General features: G+C 38.7%; 1 pseudogene; it reads left to right on the top strand.

Moving 5' to 3' along the window:
• Positions 1–7791: 7791 nt before the first annotated feature.
• On the top strand, positions 7792–8391 carry LOC112405132 (protein lin-28 homolog A pseudogene; annotated as a pseudogene).
• Positions 8392–13832: the final 5441 nt, after the last annotated feature.

The following is a 13832-nucleotide window of genomic DNA, read 5'->3' on the forward strand; positions in this document are numbered from 1 at the left end:
TATATCTATCTTAAAGAACTTGGCCAGCAGTAAAAATGAGGTGCTTAGGAAGTACCTAGACGGAAAAAAAAATGTGGCTTTGGTGATGATAAAAGACAGTAATAGCATAGCTACAGGTAAAGTTTGTGAACTAGTACTTGAAGTAAGGGATAAATAAAGCCAATTATTTCCCAATTAATATATCTGATCATTTTATTTGAATGTAAGTAATTCCATGTACATAGTCACTTGATAAATTGACATTTTAAGTAGAGTTTTGACTACTTTTGCTACATTCCCAAGAGTTTGTATGTTCAAGTTGACTAGCACCCAAAATCAAACAGTGAGAATCAGTATAAAGTAAATCTGAGTATTCGTCTGACATTGGAGGCCATTACATCTTTCTAACATTCGAGGTGAGAAAAGATAATTCAAAGATTATAAAATGTCAAAAGAATTGTGTGTATAAAATTAATTTATAGTGTAACAAATAACAAGAACTAACTGAAAGGGGAAGTAGGAGGCTTCAGATTTTGGTAGTATTTCAGTTCTTGATTTGGCTGCAAGTTAAACAGATGTCTATACTTTGTACAAGCAGATAAAGCTCTGTTGTTATGATTTGTGCATGGCTCAGTATTATGTTTTATTTAATAATGGGGGACAAAGAGGATAGCTTTTCTGAAAATGATAGTAATAATGATATTAATACTATTGTATAATAATAGCACTATTAAAAAAATTTTAAAAAAGCAAAAAAGCAGAGTCAATGGAAAATTGACACTATAATAGTAAATTAGGAATATCTATATTATATTCCTATAACTTGATAACTATGATAGTAAGACCTCCTTGAAAAATAAGCAAAGGAAAAAATCCCAGAAGAGAATATATATTTGGAAGACCACAATATTGGATATTTTTTCACCTTTGAAATTGAAAAATACTGTAAATTAAACAGCAATGAATACCATTTATGATTTCCAAGTCAGAAAAAAAAGTTAATACTCATACCCAATATTGGCTAAGTTGGTTTGAAGGCAATAGGCAATATGCTCACGTGATACATTTGGAGTAAATTACTCAAATACCACTGGAATATTATTCAACAAAACATTTATAGCTTTTAATCAGTGTTCCTAGCCCTTAGAATTTTTCTTGTGAAAATATTTCAAAATATACAATGATATTTACTAACATATTTATTCTAGCACTCCAGAGTTTGTCAAATACAAATCTCAAAAACAGAAAAGTACTTTAAGTTATAGCAACTAAAGAGGAAAACAAATATCGTATATTAACGCATATATGTGGAATCTACAAAAATGGTATAGATGAACCTATATGCAAAGCAGAAATAGAGACACAGATGTAGAGAACAAATATATGGACACCAAGGGGGGAAATGAGGGGTGGGATGAATTGGGAGATTGGGATTGTCATATATACACTACTATGTATAAAATAGATAACTAATGAGAACCTACTGTATAGCACAGGGAACTCTACTCAGTGCTCTGTGGTGAGCTAAATGGGAAGGAAATCCAATAAAGAGGGGATATACGTATACATATAGCTGATTCACTTTGCTGTACAGCAGAAACAGAACATTGTAAAGCAACTATACCCCAATAAAAAAAAAATAATAAATAATGAAAAGAGATATCAACAAAAGTAATAGGAAGCTATTGATATTATAAACACTATATGTTACATAAAATTATATATATGCATAGTTTTGTATTATATGTACAAAGATAATAAAGATTGTTTACTTTGTTAAAGTACAGAAGATTGGAATATTTAATTCCTTATTTGATTTCCAACAGTATTAATACAGTGTTAAATTTTCCAACCACAACTTAAAAGAATTTTTTTACAAAAATTTACAAACAAAATGGGAAATATATGTTGTAGTGAGATGTGTTTTGGGTTTGGGTATTTTTTAATACAATATTTTATTCTATGCATTTTTTAGCAGCTTCTTTTATCACTTAACAATACGCCTGGAAAATACCTCCATTTCCTACATATGTATGTGTATAAGTATACAGCTTTTGTTTTAACCACAATATAAGTATTTCATAATACAGATTTACTACTATTCATTTGTTCAGTAAAATGGTTAAGGACACTAGGATCTTTTTTTTTTTTTTAATTCCTATTGCAAAACAATCCCATAATCAAAGTCTTTGTTTATGGCTCTTTATGAACAAATGCCTTCTAGAAACCAAGAATTACATTGTGGGGTTATCAACGGTTTTAATGTTAACAGTAAATGTATATTGCACTTTCAAAGGCAGAACTCCCTTGAACAAAAAGAAAATTTACGTCCAACAAATTCATTCGTGTGTGTGTGTGTGTGTGTGTGTGTGTGTGTGTGTGTGTGTATACATACAATCTGATGGGTGAATTAAAATCTCATTATTGTATTTATTTATTTATTTATTTATTTATTTTTGGCGGTACGCGGGCCTGTCACTGCTGTGGCCTCTCCCGTTGCGGAGCACAGGCTCCGGACGCGCAGGCTCAGCGGCCATGGCTCACGGGCCCAGCCGCTCCGCGGTATGTGGGATCCTCCCAGACCGGGGCACGAACCCGTGTCCCCTGCATCGGCAGGCGGACTCTCAACCACTGCGCCACCAGGGAAGCCCAAAATCTCACTATTTTAATTTGCACTTCTCTGATTACTTATAACATATATGTGTATTTTTTATGTAAATTTCTCAATTGTATCTATTCTGTGCGTTTAAAAATCATTTTTTTAATGTGGTAAAATGTACATAACATAAAATTTACTATTTTATCATTTTCAAGTGCACAGTTTGGCAGTGTAAAGTACATTTACATTATTGGCGATCATCACCACCATCTGCCTTTTTCACCTTTCCAAACTGTACCCATGAAACAAGAACTCTCCTTCCGCCCCTGCAACCACCGCAGCCCCTGACAACCACCATTCTACTTTCTACCTCTATGAATTTGACTACTCTAGATCCCTGAGTAGGAAAAACCTACAGTACTCCTGTGTTTCTCCTTTACTCTCACACTATGACCAAACTCATAGCGCTTCTAACACCAGGCATGGGTTTCCCCCACTAAGTGATTCTCTGCAACACAAGCTGGGTATCCTACAATTTAACTCAATTCTGACACTATCTGATGCCACAAGTTAAGGATTCAGTCCTCCAAGACTGCTCCCACCCCACTATAGATGCCAATAGCAAGTCTAAGTTTTCACCTTTTTTTCTGATCTATTAGCCGTAAAGCTGACTTTCCACGACCCCCTGTACAGATTCAATTAATTTGCTAGAGTGGCTCACAGAACTCAGGGAAACACTTACTTAAATTTACCAGTTTTTTAAAGGATTTGATAAAGGATACAGGTGAACATCCAGGTGGAGAAGATGCACAGAGTAAGGTATTCAGGACGGGGCATGAACTTCCATGGCCTCTCTGGGTGTAGCACTCTCCCAGAACTTCCATGTGTTCAGCCATCCTGAAGCTCTCCAAAGCCCACACTTTGGGGATTTTTATGTAGGCTTCACCAAGAAGGCATAATGGATCATTAACTCCATTTCCAGACCCTCTCCCCTCTCTGCCAAACAGGGAGGCCTGAAAATTCCAAATTTCTAATCAGGGCTTGGTCTTTCTGGTGACAACCCCCTGTACAGGAGCCAACCTAGAGTCACCTCAGTAGAACAGAAGACACTCCTATCACCCAGGAAATTCAAAGGGATTTGGGAGCTCCATGTCAAGAACTAGAGTCAAAGACCAAATATTAAAACAAAAGATGATCCTAGTGCTCTTATTGCTCAGGAAATTGCATGGTTTTTAGGATCTCTATGCCAGGAACTGGGAGCAGAGACCAATATGTATATTTGCTATTATTTCAGAGTATCTCATATAAGTGGAATCATACAATATTTGTCTTCTTTTGTTTGGCTTATTTTACTTAGCATCATGTCTTTAAGTTTCAACCATGTTGTAGTATGTGTCAGAATTTTCTTCCTTTTTTAATGCTCAATAATATTCCATTGTGTGTATATATCACATTTTGCTTATCCATTCATCTGTTCATGGACACTTAGGTTGTTTCCTTCTTTCAACTATTGTGAATAATACTGCTATGAACACGTGGTATAAATATCTGTTCAAGTCCCTGTTTTCAGTTCTTTGGGGTATGTACCCAGAAGTAAAATTGCTGGATCATCTGACAATCCTATGTTTAATTTTTTGAGGGACTTCCAAATCATTTTTCACAGTGGCTACAGCATTTTATATTTCCACCTGGAATGCATAAGGATTCCAATTTTTCCACATCCTAACCAAGATTTGCTATTTTCTGTTTTGCTTTTTTTGTTTGTTCTTTAATGCCTTTTTTTTAAAAAAATAGCCATCTAAATAGCTGTGGAGTGGTATTGTTTTTGATTTGCATTTCCTTTATGATTAATGATGCTGAGTGTCTTTGTGTTCTTATTGACCATTAGTATATCTTCTTTTGATAAATGTCTATTTGCCGTTTTTTAATTTGCACTGGTTGTTATTACTGCTGTTGAATTATAAAGAGTTCTTTATATATTCTGGATATTAATCCCTCACCAGATATGATTTGCAAATATTTTCTCCCATTCTGTAGGTTGCCTTTTCACTTTATGATAGTGTCCTTTAACACAGAGAAGGTTTTAATTTTTAACTCCAATAAGTTTTCTTTAGTTGTCTGTGTTTCTGGTTTCATATCAAAGAAATCATTGCCAAATCCAATGTCATGAAGCTTTTCCTCTTTGTTTATTTCTAAGAGTTTATAGTTTTAACTCTTCAGATCTTTGATCCCTTTTGACTGAATTTTTGCAAGTGGTATAAAGGTAATGGCCCAGCTTTACTCTTTTGCATGTAAACATCCAGTTTTCCCAACACTACTTGTTGAAAGCACTGTCCTTTCCACATTAAATCGTCTTGGCACCCTTGTCGAAAATCATTTGACCATATATGTGAGGGCTTATTACTAGGCTCTCTATTTTATTCCAAAAGTCTGTATGTTTGCCTTTATACCAGTACCACACTGTTTTAATGTAGCTTTGTAGTTAAGTTTTGAAACCAGGAAGTGTGAGACCTCCAACTTTATTCTTCTTGAAAATTACACCTCATATTACATTTATGTGTATTATTAGATTATAAACTTGGAGTCTTCAACCCTCTAGTTTTTAACACAGTGACTTGAACAGAGCCGATTCCTTATAAGTGCTTGTCAGGTATCTGGCTACCTTAGTGACTTTCCTTCCTAATTTAACTTCAAAATTATATCCTAGTTCCACATCTCTTTCTCAGTACATTCTTTAATGAAATGTCTTAAGTTCACATCTTTTGTAGTTTGTAATTTTTTTCAGCTATCTAAAAGCACTGATTGCATTATTTCATGATGTAATGTTTGTTTTAAAAAAGTCGTTGACATCATGAACTAAGGCTAATTTGTTATACCTGTATTTAATGTATCATCATCTATGGGGTGAATTAAATTGAATATTTATATTGATATTAGAAAAAAATAAGGCTAAAAAACCATTAGGTTACAAAGTTAAAATCCCTGGCAGGGAGGAGTTAAAATATATAAGGCAAGGAAGAAGAGAATATTTTTAGCTGAGTTTTAAAGATAGTTAATGGAATGGAGAGTCCTGGAAGGCTGTTCTAGATGGCAGATGGCCGATGGCTACAGAGCCGTCCTGATACAGTCCTGGCTGTGACGTTAGTTGAGGGAGTTGGGACTGGAGGAGAAGGGAGAAGCTGTGAAAAAGTAGTGATTCCAGAGTTTGAAGTGGTTTCAAAAGAGTATCTGTGAAAGTTCTATAAAAGTCTATCATGCTATCAATAAAAAGCAAAATCCTCCTGATATATTCTCATATGGAGAATTATCAAAAAACAGGGTATTTTATACATTGTGTCAAAAGTGATAAAATATTAATAGATGACCTCATTGTATTCTTACTATGTTTGAGGTGCAGGGCTAACAACTTTCTAAGAATTTCCTTTTCAACTAGGAAATGGTGGGGGTGGACCCAGGTCTGTCTCAGTCTCTTGACCTCTCTCTTCCGTCACCTCCCTCAGCTATTTGTGGACAGCGTGACAGAGAAAAGACCAAGGACTCTTCTCTGTATCCTTATTTACCACTTTTTTTTCTCTCTTTTAAAGGTAATAGAAACAGATCACTCCTATTCGCCTCAAGAGTCTACATAGGGAACGTAAAGAAATAAGAATAAAAGGCAAAATAAACATTTGACTGTGTTTTAGGACAATGTAACAGAAAACATTTCTAGACTAACAGTTTCTTTTTTTTTTTTTTTTTTTTTTTTTTTGTCTTCAAGAACTCATATTGTGAAAAGGGAATTTCAGAGTAAGATTTTTTTATTGTATGGAACTAAAGAGCTAGGCTTTCTTTTTTACTCATAGTCTATTTTCAAATGACATTTTTCTCTAAATACGAATACATCTACTTTAATATTAGGAAATTCAAGAGTAATGATCATTCTGGGGCTTTCCAGTGTTACTCTTATCATTTCTGATTCCCTCCTTTCCTAATTAGACAATAGTTTGTCTTAGGTGTGTGTAACAGTCATTAGGAGCTGTCATTGTACAGGGCACCCTACTCACTGTTGTGGGAGTACAGATTCTAAGAATAATTTTTGACCCTATGATTGAGTTGAGAACATGAGATGTAAAAGAAAGATAAATTGCTAAATGTATAGTGCAAATGATAAATGCTTTTAATCTCAAGTGGAAAAAATCACTATGGCTTTCTTCTCTCTGATGCCTAAAATTTTGAGAGGCTTCTCTTTGTATGTCTGTGTGTGTGTTTGTGTGTATAAGCATTTTCGTGATAAATTATATATTTTTGCTAAGGAGTTGAGCAACTTTGTGCATTCAGCACTTACACGTAGGGCTTCCCTGATGGCGCAGTGGTTAAGAATCCGCCTGCCAATGCAGTGGACACGGTTTGAGCCCTGGGCCAGGAAGTTCCCACATGCTGCGGAGCAACTAAGCTCGTGCGCCACAACTACTGAAGCCTGCTTGCCTAGAGCCCGTGCTCCGCAACAAGAGAAGGCACCACAATGAGAAGCTCACACATCACGACGAAGAGTCGCCCCCGTTCGCTGCAAATAGATAAAGCCTGTGTGCAGCAATGAACACCCAACGCAGCCAAAAATAAAATAAAATAAAAAAATATATACTTACATGTAATTGACAATACTGGAAATTCTAAACAACATATATCTCAGAATGTGGACCTCTTTCTCTACTAAACTCTGTCATTTTTAGTTTTGGCTTTTCTTCCTTAAATTAGAATTTGGAAAATATTCTTAACCTTACTTTCTTAGAATAGACCAGATTTTGTCTACCTGCATATGACATGAAGATAAGAAATAAGATATAAGGTACATTTTAAAACAAGATACCTTTGAATAGGGAATGAAAATGTTTCTTTTCGATACTCACATTTCTTTACACTAAGCTTATTTTCAAGTGGATTGTCTCACTATGTGATATAATTATTAGCCATCATTTAGTGAGTTAAGTTCCATTATAGAATTTCTCTAGGGTCTGATGAGGCAGTATTCCTTTTTCTGCTTCATGACAGCCAAGACTGACATAGTGGAGGCCACTGCTTGATTAAAGTAAATGGCAGTCAGTGTGTGTAAAATCTGGATGACAGCATGAGTACTTCTGTGGGTATTTTTAAAATATAGCCCTTTGCCTCCAGACTTCTCTGGGGCCAGCAGCCGGCCGACCTGGGGCCCGGGGCCGCGGGCTCAGCCGACTACCATGAGCTCTGTGTCAAACCAGCAGTTTGCAGGTGGCCGGAGGAGATGCAGGAGGACGCGGCCCGGGCGGCCGAGGAGCCGCAGCTGCTGTGCGGAGCCGGCATCTGTTAAGTGGTTCAACGTGCGCATGGGATTCGGCTTCCTGTCCGGGGTCACACTCGACCCCACCCTCACCCCGGCGGATGTCTTTGTGCACCAGAGTAAGCTGCACATGGAGGGCTTCCGGAGCCTGAAGGAGGGTGAGGCCGTAGAGTTCACCTTTAGGAAGTCTGCCAAGGGCCTGTAATCTATCCAAGTCACCGGCCCGGGTGGGGCGTCCTGCATTGGGAGTGAGAGGTGGCCCAAAGGGAAGAACATGCAGAAATGCAGATCAAAGGGAGATAGGTGCTACAACTGTGCAGGTCTAGGTCATCATGCCAAGGAATGCAAACGGCCACCCCAGCCCAAGAAGTGCCACTTCTGCCAGAGCATCAACCATACGGTAGCCTCGCGTCCACTGAAGGCCCAGCAAGCTCCCAGCTCCCAGGGAAAGCCAGCCTACTTTCGGGAGGAGGAAGAAGAGATCCATAGCCCTGCCATGCTCCCCGAGGCCCAGAATTGAGCCACAGTGGATGGGGGTTATCCGTTCGTGATGAGAAAGTTTTGAAGAACAGGCATCAATCAGCAGAGTGGAGAAAGGGGGGACAGGGCGGGTAGGGGGCAGCTGGCACTGCCATATATCTCAGGCCGGGGTCTACAGTGTCACCCCCTCTTCCCTCTTGGTGGAGGGAAGGGGTGAGGCAAAGAAACTCCAATCATGCTCTATCCAAATGCACGTGAGGGCTTTGGGGGATAATTCTTCCTGCATGCTTTATCTGAGTCTCCACCCCCAGAATCTCCAGCTTTTGAAAGTGGCCTGGATAGGGAAGTTGTTTTACTCTTCAAGAAGGATATGGAATAATATTTCCCATGCCAGAGTGAAAAGATTGAGCATGAGACCAGATTGATGGACCCAAACCCACAAGCCACTACATTCTGTGGGAGGAAATATCTCAGGGGTAAGGCAGGGTTTTCCGCATCCTGTCTCCTCATAACTCCCTCCTGGGACAGAGTGCTGAGAACTGTCCCAAGCAATGGGTTGTGATGATAGGCAAAAGGGGGGTTGAGGGAACAGCTGCAGACCTGCTGCTTCTAAGCTCACTCCCACCCCATTCCGGGCCAATACAATTTTATTTGCTCCCTTGGATGACTGTACCTTGGGTCCCACTTTCTCCAGGATGCCAACTCCACTAGCTGTGTGCGAATGACGTATCTTGTGCATTTTAACTTTGTTTTTCGTAATAGAAATGTTTTGTATTTTTGTGTATTTTAATCTAATTTAATGAGTGCCCTCATTCCTGCACTGTGTTCTCAGGTATGTGAGCAATCTCAGGGATAAGTGGCAGCAGCTCCGGGTCTGCACAGCAGGGTTACTTTCTGTTGCTGTATCACCAGAGAGAACAACTATTTGGAGCGTATAGCCTATTGAACTCCTCATTTTTGCCAACTAGAGCTGGCTTTTCTGCCATAGTGTCCTCTTGAAACCCCTCCATCTTCTATGTTTCATGGGAGACTAGGTTTTAACTGGGTTGCCCCATGGCATGGTCTCCTTCTACTGAGAGATTGGAAATTGGTCTGAACAGGAAAAGGTGGTACAGAGAGGTTAGGAGAGGCTGGGCCAGGTGAAAGGTGCAGAGAAGGGAAGCCAGGATTAGGCAGAGGTCATCTGTATGTGTGATAAAGGATTCCTGTTCCAGACCTCTAATACCAGGGTACTGACTCGCTTTACATACCAGATCCATCCTTCACTGGATTGGGCTAGGCCTAACACACAACAGGGTGTATTGTAAGTGTTTTTGTAAAAACTGTGAGTTGGTAAGGACAGTTTTTAAGAATGATGCCTCTGTACCCGTCTTAAGCTGCCCAGGGATGGATATATGAAACAAGGATAATATCCTTAATCTTTAACAATTCTGGGCTTTTCCTCCTTGGTTTCCAGAGAGACCATCAGTGACGGCTTCTTTGTGGTTCCCAGAGCCAGTGTCCTGCCCTGCTGCCACAGTAATTAGTGTCATGGTAACTAAAGGAGAAAAGGGGGTTTCATTTACATGCTGTGAGATCACTGCAAACCTACCTCACTGTGTTGTAATGGGGCAAATGCAATAGAACGGATTGGGTGATGTGTGTCTGATCCTGGGTTCTTGTCTCCCCCAACTGCTGCCCCCCTCTAGCTATTGTATTTGTCTGGGCTTTGTAGGACTTCACAAGTAGCTGATCTGGTGGTTGCTAGGTGGCCTAGTTTGTGTAAATATAATGTGTTGGTCTTCTCCGTGTTCTTTTGGGATTTTATTGTTTACAAACTTCTTTTTATATTGAGAAAAATAGCCAAAGCATCTTTGACAAAAGGTCTGCACCAGCCAAAAAGATCTGAAACATAAGATTGGGGGGCCCCTCTTCTTGAAGTGGGAGGTCTTGAACTACACTTTCTTTTGTGTTCCCCTTCCCCTGTTTCCTATTTTGAACAAGATCTTCTGTCCTAAAAACTGTATTCTTACCCCCTCTTCTTTCCCCCTTCATACCCCCCCAAAAAATAGTCCATACACCTATACGTTTAATTTGTCTGTGATTAAATGATTTGTGCAAAAATCCTGAAGAAGCTAAGAACTCTCCATCCCTTGTTCCTAAGTCATGACCATTCCTTGATTTGATTCATGCCAAACAGACTGCTGTCTTTGGATGGATTAAAACCTACTTTAATCTCTAATCCTAGGGTAGAGAGGGGCAACGAGGTGGCCTTCCATGTAGAAAGTGGGGTTGGGAGACCACGAAAGGAAAGATGAATATATAGCCAAGTCACTCAGGAACTTTTATGCAGGTGCAAGAAACTTACATCAAAGGGGCCACAAGATTGTTTAATAGGAGATGGATGAATTAACTCCATGTTTACTGCTAGAAACCAAAGCTTTGTGTGAAATGTTGAATTTATGGGAGGGAGGGAGGGTAGAAAAGCATGTACCTGTTCTTCATCCCTTCCCCTCATTACTGAACCGCAGGAGACTGAGCCCCCTTGGGCTTTGGCAACCCATCTGTGTAGTGTTTATTTGTTGGTTGATTTTGCTGTGCCAGGTACTTCCTTTCCCATTTGCTATCATTTTGTAACACACAGGCTGACCCTTTTCCCTTCCCCTTCTTTTCCTTGGGAAAATACAATGAATAAAGACTTATTGGTACCGAAAAAAATTTTATATATATATAGTCTCCCAAAGTTGAGAGTGTAAAAAGTTTATAGCTCATCCCCTTTTCAGAATGGAAACAAGTTATACTTTGTTAGAATTTTTCTTTTTTCTAATGGCAGAGCAGACTGGGCAGGTCAAAACCAAATCCTAGAGTCTATGTGATTTATTTGGCTATATCTTTAGAGCAACCTCATCAGACCTACTCCCACACCATTACTAAAGTCAGTTTAGACCAGAAATCAGGGCATTAATCTTGGTATCCCGACCCAACTGGGAATTGACACTAACTAGACAAATGTCCTTAAACAAGCAACACTTTCTATGGGTCTCAGTTCTGTCACTTATAAAATAAGGGTACTAGATTACATAATATATAAGAATCAGTGGTTCCCCTAGGCAATTACTTTGAGGAAATAAATGCATTGCTGAAGTCTGAGATGGAAGATAAACAGAATAGGAATAAAAAAAGTAATTAGTACCATGCTCTATTATCCAAGTTTGTTAAAGCAAGCACGCTATTTTCTGAAAACAGAGAAACAAACAAATAGGAGTTTCAAAGAAGAAAGTAAATACAGATTTAAAGTTCTTGGGACTATTTTTTAGTGTTCAATGATTTATACACTTTTTAAAGTATTACTGAATACTAATGATAAATACGATGTTCTAGATATAAAACTGAAGCTATGTAAAGCAAATTAAAAGGGAAACGTTATGTTATCATTTACTGACTAATGCAAAATCTCCATTCATCCTGTGGAGATTTTGGTACCTGGTTTACTGTTCCTCTCTCCTGCCTTTGCTCTTGAACCATTTTAATAGTCACTTAGGTAATCCTTCCAAAATCCTGGTTCTAAGTTCCTTAAATTTCTCTCTTTAAATGAGTGTTCTCTATCCCATAGCACACTGTGATATTATTCAATAGTTGTTTTTTCTTTCTTCAACCAGTTAATACATTTTCCCCATTGCCTCCATTTCAGACATTCTAGTTTCCAAACATCACCCTCTATCTTTCAAGGTCTTCTCATTAATTTCCCAGTTTCAACAATTGCTATTCTACCCTAGAACCTATAAGCTATTATTTTAGCACATTTCCATTGTTTTTCACCCTTTCAAGTCCTAACTTCATCCTTGGCCAGTTTGAATCCCATGGTCTATCATCTCATATCTAGCCTCAACTATAACACAAACCTCCCTATCACTCATAATTGCCTGGAAATGCTGAAGTACTGGTTCAATTTAATTTTCTTTTTATTCTACTCCTATCTGTAGACAGATGAGTAAGGCTGGAGGAAATAGAACCCTTTGACTGCATGTTCCTTTTGAACACCAAACAGTGTAATTTGGGATAGACCAAATGTTATCTCATCAACTCAAGGACATAATACCAACATGTTTCTCTTCTTCTATAACATTTAATTGTGCTCTCTACTGCATCATTCCAATTAGAATACTGTATTATCAGGCCACTCAGGATGGTTGTTCTCTTGTTCTCTGTATATTCCCTGCTCCACCAGTCCTTTCTTCTCCTAGACTTATTCATATGACTGACCTCCCCTCTTCTATTTTTTGAATAAATAAGTTATACTCCATTTATAGTTATTATAATATATTGGCTATATCCCCTGTATTGTACAATATATCCTCATAGCTTATTTTATACATAATAGTTTGTTCTTCTTAATCTCCTACCCCTATATTACCCCTCCTCACTTTCTTCTCCCCACGGGTGACCACTAGTTTGCTCTCTGTATCTGTAAGTTGGCTGCTTCTTTGTTATATTAGTTTGTTGTATTTTTAAGATTCTGCATATAAGTGACATCATATAATGTTTTCTTTCTCCATCTAACTTATTTCACTTAGCATAACACCACCCAAGTCCATCCATGTTACTGCAAATGGCAAATTTTAATTCCTTTTTATGGCTGAGTAGTATTCGTGTGTGTGTGTGTGTGTGTACATTTTCTTTATCTATTCATCTGTTGATGGAAACTCAAGTTGCTTCCGTATCTTGGCAATTGTAAACTGCTGTTATGAACATTGGGGTTCACATAACGTTTTTAATTTTTTAATTTTTATTTTTTGGATATATAACACAGATAAATGTTGGTGAGGATGTTGAGAAAAGAGAACCCTCCTACACTGTTGATGGGAATGTAAATTGGTGCAGCCACTGTGGAAAACAGTATGGAGGTTTCTCGAAAAACTAAAAACAGAATTACCATATGACTGACCTCTGAATCATAGAGCTTAATCAGTAATTGCCTATGTGCTTCCTGCCCCTCCCCTACCTCACCTCCGCTGCCCCAGTCAGTGATTGTCCTAATCTTTAGATCAGAATGGCTCCAGTATGGTAGTTTATCAAAGGGGAAACATCTGCCCCAAGATGGTTGTTAATGCCAGGGGGCTGTGAGGGATGTGCCCCTCTGCTGGTTTCCCTGGCAACTGAAGAGCCAACCTGATGTCATTTCCCCCTAAACTGGTAACCTCATCTCCACAACCTCCGCAGTAGGGAAGGAAGACTTCTGCCATGTCTTGCCTGTCATCTGCCGTGCAGGGTGGCAAGTTGGGGTGTCACTCCAGGACCTTGCTTCAGACATGTAAGGTCCTTTATCTGATAAGCGACCTTGATGTCTTGGTCGCTGACACGGGGTTTTTTCTTTGGTCTTGTGGCTGGGCAATGACAGGGCTTGCAGACCTGCGGGGTACAGCCCAACACATACCATATGCTATAATATCTGTGCTTTTAAAAAATTGACTGTATCCTTACTCTTCCTTCATCTTATTACTC

This window comes from Neophocaena asiaeorientalis, unplaced genomic scaffold (genome assembly GCF_003031525.2).
Source record: "Neophocaena asiaeorientalis asiaeorientalis breed wild unplaced genomic scaffold, Neophocaena_asiaeorientalis_V1.1 scaffold268, whole genome shotgun sequence".
Taxonomy (NCBI): Eukaryota; Metazoa; Chordata; class Mammalia; order Artiodactyla; family Phocoenidae; genus Neophocaena; species Neophocaena asiaeorientalis.